The 17,408-nt window shown below is 48.0% G+C and overlaps 1 protein-coding gene across 1 annotated transcript in view; it reads left to right on the top strand.

The window, feature by feature from the left end:
* Positions 1-467: 467 nt before the first annotated feature.
* LOC119159425 (serine hydrolase-like protein) overlaps positions 468-17,408 on the top strand; it is a 49,263-nt gene continuing 32,322 nt past the window's right edge. The window contains exon 1 of the mRNA XM_075865183.1: positions 468-601. The gene's annotated coding sequence lies outside the window, so the exon portion shown is untranslated. The remainder of the gene's footprint in view (positions 602-17,408) is intronic.

Below are 17,408 nucleotides of genomic sequence, written 5' to 3'. Positions count from 1 at the left end.
CAAGTGTAGGCGGGCAAAAGCACGCTCGGGACATTGTATTCGGAAAGGTCGCGTGATGACGACATCCCGTGACTCCGTGCTCACAAGGGCCGGTGCCAAGAAACGTGTGCCACCCTTACGAGAGGACTCGCATAAAGGGGCAACGCGATAGTTGTGTAATTTGACAGTGCGCCGAACCCCCTCTGGCAACGAACTTCTTGCCGCGCAATCCCGCAGGCATAAAAGAAGGCAGCCAAATTAAATTAAACAAGAAAATGAATAAACGGGGGCGCGTCGGACAGAACGGGTAGTGCACCCGGAGCAGCCCGCGCAAATGAGCGTGGCGTCCCCTCGGCAACTGCTGGCACGCGAGAAAGCGGAACAATCGCCTCCCGCCGTGGTGGCTTCCCGAGCGAGAGCCCGTAGTGTTTACGGTCGAGGCGGACGGCACGGACGGCTCGCGGAGTGTGTTGTTCGCAGCGCGCGTTACTCGATTTAGCCGCGCCCCCCTCCGTCGGAGCCAAGACGAAAGTTCGCTCTCGCGACCCGAAGGCGCGAAAATCGGTGTCACCGGAGCGCTGGGTTTCTGGGCTCAGTTGCCCTTGATCCCTCCCAGCACCAGGTGAGTGACGCACGCTTTCGCTTTCTGCAACTGACGCGATAGGATCGGACGCATCCGACGCGTCTCCTCTCGGAGCAGATCCGATCATAGGCACTTCGGCCCAATAGCTTCTCGCTTGACGCATAAGCTGATGATACCGTTAGTTTGCTTCTGGTGCGTTGTACCAAGTTTTACTTCTAGCGATGCGAGGAGCGCGAGCGGAGCAGGCACACTTCCGCGTTGCAACGCCGCCGCTGTGTTGTACTGCGTAAGCGCGCGTTTGACGCGGCTTTACGGCCACGTGCTTGCATCCTCGTATGCTTTTGAACGTAATATTCGATTAGGAATCGGCTTTGCTAGTGACATGATGTGCACTCTTCCCAATGCATTCTAACATCTAACGACGAAAAGTTTGTGTTCAACAAGCATTTCAACGACGAAAAGTTCGGCATTCCGAAAGTACGTGCTCTTCGAAAGACGTGCCGATTGAAAGTGTCTATGTAAAAATGTATTAGTGAGAGGATGTGCGGGAACGGAGCGCGAACGAGACTGCTCTTCTGATTCGACACGCAAGCAAGTTCTTTGGCTGCGGCCATCATGCGGATGCTGTAATCGTGAGGAAGTCGTGATTTTATGGCTGGCGGTCGCTGTAGAGTGCAAGATTACTCTCTGTGCAGGAATAATTCGGTGCACGTTTATGCTGCAGCGTCCCAGATTGTGCAATGTTTGTTCCGTTCGCGGTTCATTTTGAATGATGACCAGCATTTGTGCAACAAACAAGAAGATTGAAAGTGTGCTGACTGTGGCCCACTCATAAATGTGTTTTCCCCCATCAGAATCATCCTTGTTGTGAACACCTTAGACGAAACTTGCGTCTCCCTAGAAATGAAAAACAAATTGCACAGCACATTTGTACAACTTATAGTGGCATAATTGCACATTGTGAAGCTTATCTCTTGCAGTTGTTCTCGCCATGAAAGATATACCGATGTACCCAATTGGGTACCATTGTTTTAAAGGCTGCAGATTATCATAGTTCGATATCTGCGCGTCCGAATGTTACAGCGAAAGCTCTTATGAGATCACAACTCGGGTGACGCGCAGTTGTCTTCCGCCACTGGTGGTGTCCGTAACCACATCGCGCGAAATTAGAATGACACAGTGGGGCAACACAGGTCCGCTGGGTGCCAGCCCAGTATTTTACCACTGAGTTACGTCGGTTGTTGTAATTTGTAGTCAAACTTGCCTTAGGCAGGCTTGACTTAGCACCAGTGACACAGTGGCGATCGAACCCGGGTCCGCTGGGCGTCAGCCCAGTATTCTACCACTGAGCTACACCAGTATTTTTTTTCTTTATTAACCACTGAGCTACACCGGTGCTTGTGACTTGCTGTCAAACCTGCCTTAGGCAGGCTTGATGTCGGGAAAGCAATCGCGTTAATACGATTTATAAAGCGTTTTATTTTAAAACAGCGAAAAAACAACCAGTCGCCGCACAATGCGAATAGCGTAACGAGTAGGTCGTGCAATGCTCCAACCCGTCAGAAAAGCTTGTTCTTGTTCCCCTATTAACTGTGGCGCGTACCCATTTCAGGCATAATTCTTCATCGTCGGCAGCCACTGCATGAACAATTGGCACAGAATTACTTGCAAGTGTTTAGCGGATACCACGCTTCTCAGAAAAAGGACGCAAAATAGCATAGCGAATGCCGGCCTACTACCGAAATAAATTTATTAATAATGACCTAATGGGTATCAGCAAGTGTGCTTGCAGTATACCCAATGAGTGTTTTGAAAAGGATCTGAAAGGTCGCTCTTCTAGCTTTCGCTGTGACTGTGCTGCGCCTTCCGCGCAGGCCTGCCGTTTTTTCTTGACGCAATAAGCACAAGTTGTTTTCGCTAAGCCTGATAAGCGGCGCCGTGTGTCTAGTCGTAATCGGAAAACGAGTGAACGAAAATGGCTGTGTACTGCACGAGCTTTCGGCTGCGTCCTCGTGATAAGTGAAAGCTTTTTTTTTTTCTTTAGTGGACCTAATAAAGTTGTTTCACTCACTCTTAGTTGTAGCGTGAATGACAAGATATATTGTACAGTGTCAATTTTTATGAAAGGGAACACGGGAATGTGTGGCCTGCGCGCTCCGGCGGCGGCTGGCAGCGCGTTCAAACGGTAGCAAGAGCAGCTGTATTGATATGACTGTACCCTTCAGATCGGGCAGCGGCTAACGCTACCTAGCCATAATATACTTAGTGAACCACTAAGCCACAATCTTTTTTCGCGTCATCTCGCGGCGAGGAAAACAACTATTCGTTGGCGATATGGAACCAGCGGCAAGATTGCGATCCCCTCCCCCTTCAAGGCGATTACGCGAAAGCAGGTAATCGCCTTGAAGGGAGAGTGGCCGGAGTGCGCTGGCCACGCGTCGCTGTGTTCCCTTTCATAAAAAAAATGACACTGTACATTCCTTTAACTCTGGACGCTCTGAAGATCATACTGAAAGTCATATCGGTCTGATGTACTTTTGTTCGCGCAATCATGGAGACTCCAATACATAACATGCACCTACGTCACACCGCGGAACTCTGGGATGCGATCTCGGCACGCGCCGCCATGGCCGAGCACATAGCAGCATACGACACCAAGTGAAGCTGTGCTGCACTCGCATCTCTCGTAAACAATGGTGATTTGTGCGGTATTTGGCTGCCGCGCGCGAAGCTGGTGCAAATCGCACCGGGATGGACCCGACGTGGGGATGTTTTGCTTGCTTGCCCAAGGTAGTCAAACACCAGTGACAGAAGAGTCCGAGAGGCGAAGGAGGGCACTGCTTGCGCGCATCAATCGGAAGAACCTCAAGACACTGGACAATGTTCGTGTGTGCGGGCGTCACTTCTTAACAGGCAAGTTATGTCCCGGATCTCCTCACATTTTCGCTCACTGAATTGCCGCGGATCGGTTCGTCAAGCGCGAAGTAAATTTTTGTCGAAGGGTGATTCACCGCATTGAACACCGCAAACGCGCTTTGCTTCTCAGGAAGGCACGCTAATCTCTTCGATGACACGAACCCTGACTGGGCGCTGGACACGTTGTTGGGCCATGGTTGTCCGAAACAGCCGGCGTCGAAATGTGCATGGTTTGAGCGCCGTAAAATGCGGGTGGCGACGAGCGCCGCTGTAGGCGACTCATGCGAAGCTGCTTCACCCACTGCTGCCATGGACGCGGACACGGAAGATCCGTGTTCCCCAGCCAGCATTAATTAAATGAGAAGCATTTCTTTGCGAACTTCGGCGACATTGAGCGTATCTATCTATCTATCTATCTATCTATCTATCTATCTATCTATCTATCTATCTATCTATCTATCTATCTATCTATCTATCTATCTATCTATCTGTCTGTCTGTCTGTCTGTCTGTCTGTCTAGCCGCCTACGACTTTTAGCTCTCCCGCAGGGCGCGGGTTCGAATCCCGGCTGCGGCGGCTGCATTTCCGATGGAGGCGGAAATGTTGTAGGCCCGTGTGCTCAGATTTGGGTGCACGTTAAAGAACCCCAGGTGGTCTAAATTTCCGGAGCCCTCCACTACGGCGTCTCTCGTATTCATATAGTGGTTTTGGGACGTTAAACCCCACATATCAATCAATTACGACTTTTAGCTCTCCTGGCCGTTTCGATAATTGTATCTATACCAAACTTGGTATGGCATAACATGACTGTATGAAGAACATATTTGACTAGTCATAACATGAAAATCGTGACATGTATGTCATCAATGTCTTGATTTGCATTTCATGGTCCTGCTGCTCTTACAGTGGTTTCGTTCGCATGACATGTTGTAAAACTGGCATGGTATGACATGATTGCATAGGGAGCACAAGCGATAAACCCTAACATGAAAATGATGACATGCGTGTGATGTAACAACATGATTACATGCCACGCTCATGATGCGCTCGGGGCCGTTTCGCTAGCGTCACATATACCAAATGCGGTATTACGGTACGTGAATGGATGACGAAGGTGTGTGACTAGGGCGAACATGATTAACATGAGATGTGTGTCATGTAACAACATGACTAAATGCTACGCTCATGATGCGCTCGCGGCCGTTTCGCTAGCTTCACATGTACCAAACTCGGTATTACGCGACGCGAACTGACAACATAGGTAAATGACACATTCAAACATGATAATCACGACATGCCTGTCATGTAACAACATGACTACATGTCACACACATGATGCGCTCGAGGTCGTTTCGCTAGCTTCGCATACGCCAAGTTTGGTATTACGTGACGCCAATGGATACTCAAGATATGTGACTGGTGCATACACACTAATTATGAGATCCGTGTCATGTGAGAACATGACTACATGCCACAGTCAAGGCGTTAATACAGTTTGACATGAAGCGGTGCGCGTGCTCGCCGGTGTTCATTTCGTCGCGCCACACCGGCGTTGCCACGCCAGGGACGAATTCCTCCCCTGTCGGTGAACACTTTAAAGGTCTCCTCAATAGGTTTGGGCATTTCCAGCTGACAAGCGTAATGGTGCACTGGGCACTCCAGATCATTGCTGTTAAGATTTGCAAAATTGCATGTCGCGGAAAAACACTCAATTTCTAATGAATGTGCCACTTGCCCTTCTCGCCGGCGTGTGCTTCAAGATCTATCGGGAGTGACGTACAGCAAGGGATGGCCCTGTTTTTACGTCGCCCCTTTACGTTGATATTAGTGGGCTGACGTCGCATACCGTACGCTTTTCATCAGAAGTTCATTAAATGATATCTATAACTAGGAAAACGGATGAAGAATGAATGTTCCGTCTCCTGATCATATCCTGCATTCTAAACGGCACCTCATTAAGAGCGTTAAACGTGACATTACTCTACTTGGCATGTGCAGTTTGTGTGTTTTGTTGCGTAGCATGAATGAGGAGTACATTGGTTTGGACTAGCTCCTCATGTAATTTCGAAAGGGAAGCGCAAAGACAAAGGGAAAAGAAAGACAGCGCTTTTTGTATCTGTCTTCATTTTCCCTCTGTCTTTGCACTGCCCTTTCAAAATCGGTGTAACGAACGAAAGCTGAGAAAAAATAATGAAGCACGCGAACGGAATCTCGGTTTGTTATTATTTTTATTTTGGTTTTTATTATCCTCGAGATGCTATTCACTAATCGACCCTCGTTTGGCGTCCGCCTCGGTGCACCAGTCGCTATAAGGTGCGCCACTGCTGACCAGAATGACGCGGGTTCGATTCCGGTCACGGCGGTCACATACAGATGGAGGCGAAAAAGTAGAGGCCCGTGTACTACGCGATGTTAGTGCACGTTAAAGAACACCAGATGGTCAAATTTGCGGAGACCTCCGCTATGGCATCCCTCATATACATATCTTGTTTGTTTTGTTTTGTTTTTACGTAAAACCGCACATACCACCACTGCTACTACTACTATATACTGCCGCGCCGCGGTAGTCTAGTGGCTAAGGTACTCGCCTGCTGACCCGCAGGTCATGGGATCGAATCCCGGCTGCGGCGGCTGCATTTCCGATGGAGGCGGAAATATTGTAGGCCCGTGTGCTCAGATTTGGGTGCACGTTAAAGAACCACAGGTGGTCGAAATTTCCGGAGCCCGCCACTACGGCGTCTCTCATAATCATATGGTGGTTTTGGGACGTTAAACGCCACATATCAATCAATTGCTACTGTATACTACTACTATACTAGTACTACTACTACGACTACTACTACTACCGCATTTTGCTTGCGTTCGTCTTCTCATCGTTGCTGCATCGTGCCTTCGCCAACCCTGACAACGCTACAGGTTGTATTTGGTGCGTTGCCTCTGACCGCAGTTTCAGAGGGGCGACGTGTTGTATCGCGGTCACAATACGTGATCCTTGCCAGCCTCTCCTAAAGTACACGCACTGACTGATCCATCCCACAGAAACTGGTAATACACAACAGATAACGCCTAACGACAATGATGGCGTACGTGCACAAGTAGGCTGGGGCACGACATGCACGTGGGACTTTGCTTACGCATGTTGGTCTTGGTGCGTATGCGTCTTGTGGCTCTCCAGCCCTGATACCGAAGAGAACAGGAAAGGAATGAAGCTCGCGATGGCTACATGGGACGAGAGGCAAAGGATTCAATCTTGCTTCTTCGCACCATGCTTTGGTGGCTCGTAGCGAATCAATTAAAAAAAAATCGTGGCAGAACGCTTTTCATTGGGCACGCAAGAACTTCTAGTGTGTAACTACAACTTATTAAGTCACCTATAGAGAGGGACGCTTGAAAAATAAATTACAAACAAAAGCCGCATGCACATCACATTTTTTACCCGAAGGCGCTGCAGCAGATGGGTTACAATGTTAAAGAAAACACGCCTTCATTGACACAACACACTTTGTTCTCTTTATAAGCCATTTAATCTTGTCTTGAAACTAACAAAACACAAATTCTTAGAACATTTTTATCTGAAACGACATTCTAAAATCTTAAGTATTTTTGCGCGAAGAGGACTGTTTAGGTACTTTCATTTTCGTATGCGAGTTTTACCATGAAATGCTTGAAATAGAAGCTTTAACCGCAGTTTAATTTGACGCGATGACAGTAATTCACATCCTGGTTCATTTTTCATATTGTGACAGCTGTCATTTTTGAGTAGTGGCTTAGGACAAACCTTGAAGCCCTGTTCTGTATTTTTTTCATGTTTGTCACCTAAAGACATATGACAAGAAATCTCATACCGAACAAGTGTGTTCAAGCATAGAGTGAATGTATGCTAAATACACCGTTGATTGTAAACATGCCGGTGCCTGTCTCGGGCTTCGCTGATAAAGTATAAAGATTTGGCGACCTTCGCCACCACTGAGTCAACAAGACCATTCCATGAGTGGCCTTTCATGGTTTTTCATTCGTTCTCCAGCTACCCGCGGCTGCCCAGAAAAATCTGCTCTTCCTTTCCCACCGCAACACCCAGGTCTTCAGGGCGGTTCTTCAGTTCCTTCAGGGCACTAGACAGCTGTCTGTAGAAGGCAGTCGCCGCGTCCTCGGCCATAGACGTCACTTTTATTTTCTTACCCCATCTTTAATTTTCTCTCCTCCTTCCCCTGCAGACGCTGAGACGTGTTCCACTTAGGGCTGCAGAAATAGTGTCTTTTGCACTCCTCATGCTCGTCCTCGATTCGCTCGCATGCAGCATGTCAGCTTTGTCTTCGTTGAACATTATACTGTTTGGAAATATCAATGTTGCCGTTTTTACATGAATAACGGTTCCACACCACGCTCGAAAACAAAATGTGGGCTTGAAATACGCTCCTATCGGCGCTAATTTGGAAAATAGGCATTTATAGGCACTTATAGGCATTTAGGCACGAACACCCAAAATAGGCATTTATACGGACAATAATGGCTAAAGTACCCTGCTGCTGACCCGCAGGTCGCGGGTTCGTATCCCGGCTGTGGTGGCGGCATTTCCGATGGAGGCAAAAATGTAGGCCCAACAACAAAATCTGAGCAACAACAAAATGTTGTTGATGCTCAGATTTGGGTACACGTTAAAGAACCCAGGTGGTCAAAATTTCCGGAGCCCTCCACTACGGCGTCTCTCATAATCATTCCTGGTGTTTGGCACGTAAACACCCCGAAATTACTGCGAAAACGAGATATCAATAAATTGGACAATAATTGTCATTTGTTAAAAAGAAAGGTGGCCTAATGGGCTGCCGTGCAGATAAGGACATATGCCATATAAACATAGCTGCTTATAAGCGTAGCAGCTAAACCAAACGCCAAAATAGATATTCGGAAGGCGCTGATATTTTCAAGTGGGCGAGTGTGCTAGGTTTCTTCCGATAGTCTTTTCCTATTTGCGGCGAGATCGGGCTACAGGTGGCAGCACCGTCCCCGCGCAGGTGTGGATGGGCGGTCGGCGGCGCGTATACAAATACACGCAGCGGCGCTTCGTTCTGTACGGTCTGAACCGATTGTCGGCGATTAAAATGCGTTGGCTGCATTTTACTGTTAACATCTGCGCTCCTCTCTACTGAATCGGTGCACGAAGACCATGCACCTTTAGCATTACGCGCGAGTAAGGCGCATTGTGCCTTACTCGCGGGTAACGGTAGCAGCTGCTGAAGGGATGCTCGCTCAGGATGACTCTTTCGCACTAAATCACGCATTTGCTGTACTGTTTGTACGTAATTAGCTTGCATTCCGCCTGCTACGCAATGCTGTAGCGTGACTGAACTACTTGTCTACCTCTTTGTCGTCTGCATACTACGAAAAAGAGATAAAGAAAGATCGCAGAAAGGACGCATATCTGTGCGATAGTTCAGTACCACCGTTTGCACTTGTACACGTATGCATTTTTGTTCTCATTCTGTTCACCGTCAAAAGTGGGACAGGCGATAAGTCTAGTCAGGAAAGATTGGTGGCTGACGGTGTATTGCGCTACACTGCGTTCACCTCGTATACGAACATTTCTTGCACCAGTAATAAAAAAAAGCTAGGTATAAAAACATTGTGTAATAGGTCGATTGAAAGGTTTCATCGATGGATTACGTGCATGACAGTACTTCAACAAAGGTCTGGTTAATTGGACAAGCATGTTTTTTAGGCAGAAAATGACCGCTGCCTTCCGTCAGTCGTTAACAATGCCACAGAGACGCTCAAGACAGTGTAAAAAAATAGATTTTTAGTGAAATTATACAACATTGTATGTAAGGCACACACTCTGAAATAATTTTGAACGTCTGTGCTCTGTAAAGCGTTCTTAAACCTAAGCACCCGGTTGCGCACGGTAACGCTGTTCTAAGTACAGTTTAAGTACTTAAGTGTCACAGTTTATGTGATAGTAATATTTCTACGTAGTGGTACCACGCTCAGATAAAAACAACTAAGGTTCCTCGCATAAACGATAAACTACAGTGCCGTAGTTGTACACTTACCAACAGCGTGCAAGTGCGTGGCCTAGAGCCTCTTTTTCCTTTACATCTGAGTCATTAAAATGCTGAATTCACGCACCATTTAACACTCCTCATGTTTAGGAGAATGCCATGAGCAGTTTACGATGTGCTTGAAACAGAAAGCAGCACCCACTCTGAAATTATTCTGGTGAATGCAGGGTACGCCGACAATAAACAGCACTCTGGAAAGTTGCACTCCCCGATCTGATTACAGTGCATTAGCAGCTGAGCAAAACAAAATGTTTTCGTACGTCGTTTCCGGCTAACGTATACAAACAGTTACACTCACACTGACATGACCGGACAAACCACACTTTGAGAACGGGCTTGACGTGCGCGCACATAGAAACATGACGTGGCTAGCAGACGACGCACGGAGCAATCTACACCATGACCGCCTGGATGTGGCGCGCGCAGCGGTGTGCGCCCGATCCAGGCGGCCGTGTCTATAGAGTGACTATTCTAGCCACCATAAGAGTGACCTAGAATATGGTCACTCTAGCTGTGTCTACACTTGCGTGCTTCAGCCAGTCGCAGCCAGGCGGCGACTCCGCTCGGTCTCGCAGTTCTTTATTTATTCAGAATTTCTTACCAACCTATCGACGGATATGGACTAAGAGGGCATCCTTAATTGGAAGAAGAAAAAAAAAGAACAAAGTACAAAGCAAGGAATACAGACAGCAAGGTGCAACAGTGTTATACAATACTAAAGCGCAACGAGATCAGGTTATCACGGAAGGTTTCACAATTACAGGTGGCCACTCTGTGATACGAAATGCTGTTCCAAATATCTACGTCTGACCTCCTCCGATGTGGAGATCCAATCTCCCTCAAGATGCGTCTGCTTCCGGCGCATCACGTCTCGTGCGCTCGGACTGCTACGTGCTATGCGGGCGCAGAGATCACCGTTCCGTTCCGCTTTCCTTACCCTTCACCTGCGCGGCACCGAAAGAGGCCACCTCGCGCGAAGCAGCGCACGACCTCCTTATTAATAATCTCTAGGGTATATATTGCGCTGACTTCCTATGAGTTCGCCAGTACGAACCGACTTCCTTCTGCCGTCGCGCGGCACATACGTGCTCGTCGGCGTGAAGGTGTTTTGGTTCGTATAGTAAACTTATTGGGGTGAGCTGCTGACATTTTCGGTTTGCAGTGTGGCGATCGACAGAAACAGTGTTGCGGCTCGCCTTGATGTAGAGAAGTAACAAGGCGCGGATGCCTCATATGCGTTACATGAGTAGCTCCAAATCGACTTTTTACTCACTTACACTGCAGTGTGAATGTAAATCAATAAGCTCGACGCAAAAACAAAAAAAATTTTGTTCAAACAGAACGTCTGTTTTTTATCTCATGCCGTCTGGTGCACGGTTAAAAGTGCCCTTGATCTTTGCAATGTGATGTGACACTAAACAATCTAGAGAATACACGTGGGCGTATTCTTTATTGTGTTTGCGCAGTAGCCATTGTTGGAGTGGACTACAGATGTTCCCGTCCGGCTTAGCGCTGTGTGTTTTACTAGGTGTAGTCAGCCGGTCTGAAAACTCCCCCCCCCCCTTTCTTCCTGCTTCACCCCCTGATGCGTTTATGCAGGAAACAAGTTATAGAAATCCATTTTTCACTCAGATTGCTACGGTTCCAAGCCGCGTGACAGGTGCAATCCCGAATTTTTCAGTGCCTCCTCTCCAACACGCCACATTTGCACGTTTCAACTGCTATTGTTGATTTTCGAAAGAAGGCTGAGTCACCTCATACTCGTAAATCCTTCATGGGCTGTTTTTTTTTTTTTTTTTGGAGGTGATCGATACAGCGCTGACAAGTCCTTTTATAGTGTATTTAGCACGTTGATTCATGTCTATTGAACGTTATTTGGGAAACCTCTACTCATTGTTGGTGGCCAATAGTCGATGGATTGTTGGTAGCTGGTGTATAGGACTGTCTAACGACTTTCAATTTACCGTCACTAGGTTCTATCGACTTTTCCTAATAAAATGTTTATTGGTGGTTGGTACAAATTTTCTTATGGTCAAGGCGTGATGACGTGACCCGTGTTTTCTTCACCAATGAAGCGAAGGATGAACCGTTGTTTCTTCTTATCGTAGTTGCTTATGAGATCACAGCAGTAACCTCTACACATCAATCGGCATGTAGTGGCATGCATTTGCCTAATATGTAGGACTTCCTATTAGCCATAATCTGATTGTGATCGCAGTGATGGCCCGTCTATACGCCCGCTCCATTATAACATGCCCGATGTGCACGCTGGGAGTGCTGCAGTGATCTGACTCGCTTTGAATTGTGATACGGTTGCAGCCGTCAATACTATCCGACGGCTTTCTCTCTCGAAATAAGGAAGTGTCAGCGCAAGCCCACAGCAGAGACGACACGTTCGCGCTTGTGGGTTGGCGCTGGTGCTTCCTTATTTCTAAGCGAACCAACTTGCTCAAAAAGGTGTTGATAGCTTTCTCTCTGCGTCCCCCGACATCGAGCTGTACAAATACAATAGGAACTGACCCACTTTGCATTCGACGGTGCCTTTTTTGGGTCGTACGTCTTTCTCTCTGCAGCGCCGGAAACTCCGACCGAGCAAATGGGCCGACCCACAACAATTTTGTAGCGCGAAGCTTTCTGGAAAACGAGCCTTTCGTTTCGACGAGGGTTACACGCCTTCCTGAAGTACACCCCCCTCCACTCTTTCTCGGTTTGCCGGTCGGTTCGGCGGATGACGCTGTTGCCGGGCGGACGCAAAGCACGGCCGGCGTGTCGACGGGCCGCGCTCTCGTGCTGGAAGCTTGCCCCGCGACCCCATTCTCACGCGCTCAGCTCGCCCGCTGGCCCGTTCTGTAGGTCGCCACTAAGCGGTTTCCGGTGATTTGACAGAACATATGCACTAAAGCTTACTCGCATAATCATGGTGGTATATCAAAATGAGCATGTCGATGCTCGTGTTTTGATTTGGCATGGCGTCCAGACAGGTATTTGTGGTCGAGTGTCATTTTGTGGTATGTATACTACGGGAAAAAAAAGTCCGGTAGGGGGGGGGGGGGGGGGGGCTTCGCGCCATTGACATTATAGGACTCTCTATTAGGTGCGGTCAAAGGTTCACTGTAGCGCCTGTCTGTCTCTCCCAGGTCGATTACAAAAAAAAAAAAAACAAGCTTGGCGATGGATGCAAAAGTGAAAATAGAGCAATGACGTGCTCCTCACAATGACCTGCGTTTGGTTCCCGATATTTTCGAGGATAACAGGGGAGGTAAACAGTTCTTGGAATGCAACATATCTGGGGTCATCGGCTGCCGTTATCGTCAGGAACCTTCGCGGTCATAACCCTGCACTTTGAACGATGACGTGATAGGCCCGAGTGAGTAAATATGTGCAGTAAAGTCCTTTAGTGTGGAGCAGACTGGACGCCCCCTTACATGTTCAGCGGTGGCGCCTTCTCACCCTGCCACTCTATACTTGCCTGCTCGTGTAGAGTGGTGTTTCTTTCGTTTGTCTAACGCGGGACAGCGCGACGTCAGCGTTCACAATGCGTAAAATCACGGCATAGTATGTGGGGTTTAACTTCCCAATACCACCATATGATTACGAGAGACACCGTAGTGGAGGGCTCCAGAAATTTCGACCATGTGCACCTGGGGTTCTTTAACGGGCACCCAAATCTAAGCACACGGGCCTACATCGATTTCGCCTCCATCGAAAATGCAGCCGCCGCAGCTGGGATTCGATCCCGCTACCTGCAGGTCAGCAGCCGAGTATACTTAGCCACTACAGACCACCGCGGAGGGGTTAACATCACGACATCCCCGCTTCCTTTTTAGTCTTATATATTCATGTAAACGTTCCCCTGTTTCAACACACTTACGATTCTTCTATTGTTCAGGTTTTGTTGAGGCTGAATAGGTTGATTTTGAGAAATGCAGAGACTCGCTTGCAGAGGTGTGTGGCTTACGTGGCCTTTGAGGAAGCACTCATCGATGGTCGTGTTCATAAATGTCAAGGTATATTTAACAGCACAGGCATGCGAAGAGGGGGGTACGTCTCACCGCAGCGCCTTCCCAGCCCTAACCGCTGGTCGAGTTCGAAAGGGAACAGGCTTCGCAATTGAGGCAAAAATGAAAATGAAGCGGTAATGTGTTTTACCGCAGTGGCCTGCCTTTGGTTTTTAGCCTTCCGGGAGCACAAATAGGTATAGTGAATTTATCTTGGACTGTAAACTTACTGACCTGATGAGACAAGTTTAGTAAAGCTAATTGATGGAGTTTAACGTCCCAAAACCACATCATGATTATGAGAAACGCCGTCATAAAAGGCTCCGGAAATTTCGCCCACCTGGGGTTAATTAGTATGCACCTAAATCTAAGCCCACGGGCCTCGAGCATTCGCACCTCCGTTGAAAATGTAGCCGCCGCGGCTGGGGAAAACTTGTATCTCCTTTTAGTTGATTACGGGGGTCTTCCCTGCCCCCATACGGGCACGCCTATCGTGAAGGAGATAAAAAAGCGGCATCCCGATTGTTTTCTTATCTCACCTGCCCTTCTCTAACGAAGTAATTAATGCTAGCAGAAAATTGCGACGTGCACGCTGTCGGCGGCGCATCCATCTGCACCTCTTCAGTGCAATGTCTCGCCTTGAAGACTCCACCGATAGTTGCTCTCCTCGCGTTCCACGAAGGCAGTCAGCACTGGTTTCAATCGTAGGAGTTGTCTACAAACTGCGGAGTGCAACGAATGGATGACCCGGACGGTCGGAACAAAGCGTGACTCCTTGTACGTTGAGCGAAATAAACAAGCGCCTTTCGTCAACTACTCGAGATACCGTCGAGATGTGCTCCGCGGTCACTGGGAAGTACACGCTTGTGTCAATAGCTCGGTATCGCTGGGGCTTATCATGTGCGCGCTCTTTGCTCAATCTGGCATCGATTGAGAGTCCCCGAAGGCCGTTATACTGTGCAACTCAAAAATTTCGTTCGCTGTATATAGCCGTGTGTGTGTGTGTGTGTGTGTGTGTGTGTGTGTGTGTGTGTGTGTGTGTGTGTGTGTGTGTGTGTGTGTGTGTGTGTGTGTTTTAAGCAGGTTGATACACTTTATTTATTACACCGCCATTTGTGAAGGGTGCTTCGGTCACGCATTGTAGTATCTGTCACAAGTGCGAGCAGCATGTGTCTTGTTATGCCCCTTGATAAGCAAATCGCTGCGCTATTTCGCTACGCTGAAAATACCCATGCTCGAGGCGAGCGATTATGTCGACAATATGACGTGCACACAGCCCGGCGTGAGTGTTCGTTTCCTGCGGCGCGGTTGAGCGTATTACATTAAAATTTTCCACATTATACGTACACCGCTACTAACTAACGAATATAGTCTGCTTGGAGTGTGCGACCACCGACGATTGACGATTTCGTAGTGGGTGGTTTTTGTCGCGGCACTGCTCATCGGATTCTGCTTACGTTTCCTTTTTCGTGAAACCTGACTGGCGTCTCGTTTGTATGTAGTACATCGCTTACGTTGCTTTTTTATTTTGTTTCTGTCTTGGTCTGTCTGTTTTGCCAGCCATATAGTTATTTTGCCTTCCCTCCGTCCTGTCTTCACCTTCAATATCCATTCTCTTCTTACGAAAAAGTCAAGACGCCGTCTGATAGTTACATGTGCTGCTACACTACGAGGCGAGTGTATAAATTAGACGTTTAAGCATAGACGTGATCATGGTGGGTGCTTCCCAACTCAGTCATCTGAGAGAGAGAGGGGGGGGGGGTAGGCAAAGTCAACCCTATGTCCACATACAGGGAGGGGACACTGCATGCGACAAACCCCTCCAGGGGAACTCTGCGCACTCTTATGGGTAAGCAGGCATTACGTTGGCTGGCTGAACTCGTGATCGTTCAATTACAGAGAAGAGAGCTACACTCACTCGACCAGCTTTGTCAGTTCTAAAGCCTGGCTTACGTGCACGTACATCGGCCGATAATTTTGCCGCCTAAAAACGGTAACCGATGTGCTCGCGGGCAGGTATACATATAGGCAATGTTTTTTTTTTTTTCCTCCGTGATGTAGGCTTACGCTAGAAAACCTTGGCTTTGATAATCGCAATCAAGTTTTTCCAACAACAGCATTTTTTTTTTTACAGCGAAGCTGGTTAGCCAACCGTTCCGTCTGAGTCGATCACAGAAAAGTATCTTTATGTGCCACTGTGCATACCAAAAAACACGCCGCAGAAATTGGCGAAGCCCCGCTACTCACCACAGCAAACGAAGAAAACCACAAACAGCCCTAGAAATGGCTGCGAAGTGACGGCGGCGAGCAGGACGTACAACGAGGGAATATTATCGGGCGACAGCGGCTGCGAGGAAAGCGATGGAAGGCCGACGATGACGTGCCCGTGGATCTACGCGAGTCATGAACACTTGGTTGATTGATTGATTGATTGATTGATTGATTGATATGTGGGGTTTAACGTCCCAAACCACCATATGATTATGAGAGCCGCCGTAGTGGAGGGCTCCGGAAATTTAGACCACCAGGGGTTCTTTAACGTGCACCCAAATGAGAGCACACGGGCCTACAACATTTCCGCCTCCATCGGAAATGCACGCCGCCGCAGCCGGGATTTGAACCCACGACCTGCGGGTCAGCAGCCGAGTACCTTAGCCACTAGACCACCGCGGCGGGGCAAGTGAAGACTTGGTTTCAGCGCGAGGTTTTGTCTCCAGAGTTTGGACAACTGCGTCGTGTCTGGTTTAATGCGAACCTCTCCGCGCTGCAAATTAACGTGGACACAACTTGCATCGCCTAGCAGGGGCTCCGGAAGTATGTCTGAAGTGGGGGGCGACGTTTGTACGCATATGCCCCCCCACCCCTGGTTTTTAACCTGTGGGGGCGACGGACCCCACTGCCCCCCCCCCCCTCCCGGTTCTGGAGCCCCTGAGGACTATAAACAATCTGAAAGACACTACATTATTACTCTTCAGAATCGTACATCGTTGTTCTAAGCCTTGCGCAGCTCAATGCAAGTGTCGCTTTTTTTTTTACTTATCCTTCACTGTATACGCACACGTGTCATCGCATACATCGTGACAGCTGCGAACTCGTAAGCGATACATACTGCGAATCTCAACCTTTCAACTAATCCTAGCTTCACTTGAGTGCGAGCATTGCTCAGTGAGCCGCTATTATCTCATTTTACCTAACTTCATGTACAGGCTTCAATTTTCCTCGTAAATACAGCATTCTGATATCTCTCAGGCCAGCTGACACTCGGAGAAAGCGGCAAAGTGCCGCGTACTTTCGGAAAATGATCCACGCGTACGAATGCGTCAGCTGCATGTCCACCGGCAGCTGGCAGCTTAGCAATCCGATAGAAAACCTACGTTACACAGCAGGTGTATTAAAATGGAAAGGAACAATAAAGAAGCTACGCACAAAACAGTTGTGACGCAGTAACCTCGCGCCTTCACACGCGCAAGTATTTCAGAAATAGAGGACCTTCAGTTACACAAGAAAGAGGACCCACACGACGATTTACATTTCAAAGACGTCACAAGTGCGATCAGAGCAGCCACGACCTTTGGCGGTGCGCGAAAAACATAGAAGTTTTCTATAGAAGTATACGATCGATATTACTATTTGCATTGCCTATTGTGTGATTTCTTTTGTGAGACTATGTAAGTGGGAAAATACAAGTGAGCGAATTTTCGGGATATTACCAGGAGAACTGAGTAAACTATGGGCAAACAGGCTTTGCAAGCATCATCCTCAAATTAGTTGCATTTATAGACGTTCATGTTCCGAGTTGCTCAATTACAGCACAACTTTTATCACGCAATTTAATACTTCGAAAATAACACCAGAATAACATTTACGTGATGTATA

Source organism: Rhipicephalus microplus, chromosome 1 (assembly GCF_043290135.1).
Source record: "Rhipicephalus microplus isolate Deutch F79 chromosome 1, USDA_Rmic, whole genome shotgun sequence".
NCBI lineage: Eukaryota > Metazoa > Arthropoda > Arachnida > Ixodida > Ixodidae > Rhipicephalus > Rhipicephalus microplus.
The sequence above is the reverse complement of the archived record's forward strand: the minus strand, read 5'-3'. Positions and strand labels throughout refer to the sequence as shown.